The 3424-nt window shown below is 47.3% G+C and overlaps 1 pseudogene; it reads left to right on the forward strand.

The window, feature by feature from the left end:
* The first annotated feature begins 879 nt into the window (after positions 1 to 879).
* LOC101657452 lies at positions 880 to 2542 on the forward strand (annotated as a pseudogene).
* Positions 2543 to 3424: the final 882 nt, after the last annotated feature.

Genomic DNA, 3424 nt, shown 5'->3' on the forward strand with positions numbered 1-3424 from the left:
TACTTATATATCTCAACCGTACAATTGTGCATTACTGAACCCAGAAGTAGTATTACTGAACCAGTGAGCTCTAATAGCGGGTGGGGCTGGCTCCCCACTCCCCTGTGCCATTTTTAATTTAATACTACAGTGGCAACTTGTTAACTTCCCTAATAAACTCCCACAAGTGTGAGTGTTGTCTGTGAGTTTTGTGTGGTCATTGCAATGAATTATTAAGCCCCACAGAAACATAGAGTGTTAGGGGAGGAATGAAATAGAGAGGAGGAGGTATGCCTGGTCCCTGCCTCATGGCCCTAGGGAAGACATGGGATATCAGATAACCCTTCCTTTCCTCCCCCTCCTCATTTTCTCACAGGTATACAACTGATTGGCACTGATACTTTTAATCAGCTAGGCAACTTTTCCCCTTAATGAGTGTGATGGTTCCATTACCTTAAACTGAAACTTGGTGGTCCATATGCAGAAATTCCCCTCTCTCCTCCTCCCCTTTGCTTTCTGTAATGACTAATAAACATTGGTCTCTACGTCCATGCCTGTTCTTGTCTTTGTATCTGAGTAAGGTCAGCCAGTATTTGTCCTTTTCTGTTGGGCTTGCATCACTCAGCATGATGTATTCAAGTTCCATCTATGTTGGAGTGTGTATTAGAAATTCATTCCTCTTTCTGGTTGGTCACGCTGGCTCCTTTCCCCCCCCAGAAAGACTAGAAGATTTTACCCTCAGACTTTCACTGAAAGAATTACTAATAGATCAATTTTAGGCCTTCTACCCACAGAGCCAGCTTGAGGGGGACTAGCCGCCCCTGTGGGGTGGTTGTGATCGTGCCATGGCTCCTGACCCGGTTCTCCCTCTGTACCCCTCCCCCAGGAGAAGAGGGGAAGATGTGAGTGCCAGGGTTTAAGACCAAGCTGAAGTTCCCAGCATCCATTTTCAACAAGAACCATGAGCAATTCCACATCGCCAGTTCCTGGTGCGCCGCTCACCCTCCCTGGCACCATCACGGAATCTTATCCACCTTCCTCACCAAGATGGTTTGTGGGTTCTGATGACCCAAATCTGACATTCATTCTGGAACGTCTAGAAGGTACTAAAACCTGCAAATTGCTGCATCAGCAATTTGCTTCATCAGCAATTCTCTTCATCATCAATTGAAGTGGTTGATTATGTGAACTCTGCAGATTATATAACCTTCCTAAGCACCTGGGTCTTGAGATGCTAGATCAACCACTCCCCATGGGCCAGGTGCTGCTTTGCCCCTCCTGGACACAGTAGAACCAGAAGGAAACATTGCCTGATCCCGTGTCATTGTTGAATGGGACAGCAGAAGAAGTTATCTCAGATGAGGAGGGAGAGGAAGAGATGGCTGATGATATAGAAGACTTGGACCACCATGAGAGGAAGGAAGAAGGGCCTATTACGGGTGGGGTGGGGTGGAGGGGGAGTCAAAGAATGAAGGAATTGGGAAAGGAAATTTGGCCATATTAGAAAAAATTAAGAGGACTCAAAGGCAAGACCATCTAAATGGTGCTGTGTCTGGGTCAGTGCCAGCTTCAGATAGACTGATGAAAGAGTTCAGGGGCATTTACAGCTCACAGTTATAAAACAGGGATTTTTTCAGTGGAACTCAAAAATGGCAGTTTATATGACTGGCATGTTAAACTGCAGAAGGTTGATCCTGATAGTCCTTTGCACAGTGATCTTCAGATCTTAAAGGGAAAAGAAGGCTGTGGTAATTACATAATCTGGTGTCAACTTGAGACTATTAAGAGTGAAGGGGTGGAGTTTAGCCTGTCAATCAGGTTGCAGCTTGATGACCTCATCTAGAGGCACTATGGAGATAAATAGCTCACTGGAGGTCAGACACAGGCTCTGCTTCGCATTTCTGATGACAAGCCACATGGAGCTATGCTGATGGAGCCAGAGCCCTGGAGCAGGAGGAGCCACGTGGAGGCCCACACCAGCACTGATATGCTTCCACCAGCACTGGGTCCACAAGACTTTCCACCCACTGGCCTGTGATCTTCCTGCATTCAGTGTCATTGCATGACTTCATGAGTCTAAAGAGGAATTTATGGACTAGTATTGATATATGGGGTAATATCAGACTTATGAACTTGATCTGGACTGGGCTGGATGTTTTCTTAATGTACAATTGCTCTTTGATATAAAGCTCTCTCTTACACACATGCGTGTCTATGAATTTGTTTCTCTAGTCAACCCAGACTAACACAAGGCCCAGAATATATTTTGCTTAACTTCTCTTTTAAGGATAGCTTGCTATTTGGTCCTCTATTTATTTGAGTAGTGTTACCTGTTCTCAGGAGGAAAAGAGACCTTGTTGGAGACATCTGGGAATGTGGCACCGAGTTTACCCCCTTTCTCCTCTTCCAGCTCTCCAAACAGGACCTTGACTCTTCCCAGACATCCCCAAACTCTGCCAGCCCAATTACCAAAACATGTACACTATCTTGTAAGATCATGAATTACTACCTGCAGCTGTTTTATGCCCCCTACCCCCCCAACCCTGTTACCCTGCCAACCTGATAAAAATGTAACTGGAAAAACAACAACCCAAAAGCTTCCGGAGCAGAGCTTTTGTCTTCCTTTGGGTGTGTGTAGTATTAAATTAAATTGTGAAAGGGGGGGTGAGGTGCCAGCCCCCACCCACTGCTACTAATACTACCCATGGGTTCAGTAAGCACAATTGTACGGTTGAGACATATAAGTATTATATTAAAGTCATCGAGAGCATGAGAGATACAATAATGCACTTAGACACATTACATAGTAGCATTGCTCACCTCAGCCCAGCTTGGTGGTCCACATGGAGAGAGGGGGAAGGGAAGGAGGGAGAGAGGATGGGAGAGGAGAGGGGGTAGAGAGGGGAGTGACCAGGGAGTGAGAGAGAGCATCTCTCTTGCTGACCCACGCCTATATACCTTTTGGGGGCATGCCAGCCCACTAATTACAGGTAGAGACATACGTCACAGGGAGGGGCTGCACTATAGGTTACACAGCAATGAGAAGGGGTGGTCTAGGGACATACACACAATAGGAAGAGGAGGGATTGGGGTATACAGGTGACAAGATGGGTGGATCCCAGATTCAGGATGGCAGCCTAACTTCTGATGTCACAGAGCCTGTTTGGCCTGTCCCTGGCCCAACTGATAGAGACCATTATCAGTAGGATGCGAACTCCGCCCGCTGGAGCCGGTCCATTGTCCCCAGCAGCAGGGAGCAGGCCCAGTGCAGGTCTGGTAACTGATCGCCCTCAGGGGAGGGAATGCCTGCGCAGCTGACCTCCCCCCACAGGTGTGGATAGTGAGCGAAGTCAGTTTCCAAGGACATCCTCAGCCAATGGCAGCAGAGTGGACAAACCGCCCATGCTAGCATCCCTTCCCAACCCAAACATCAGAAATACAGCCA

Source organism: Echinops telfairi, unplaced genomic scaffold (genome assembly GCF_000313985.2).
Source record: "Echinops telfairi isolate 266 unplaced genomic scaffold, ASM31398v2 ScPeMD7_2010;HRSCAF=2546, whole genome shotgun sequence".
NCBI classification, from domain to species: Eukaryota; Metazoa; Chordata; class Mammalia; order Afrosoricida; family Tenrecidae; genus Echinops; species Echinops telfairi.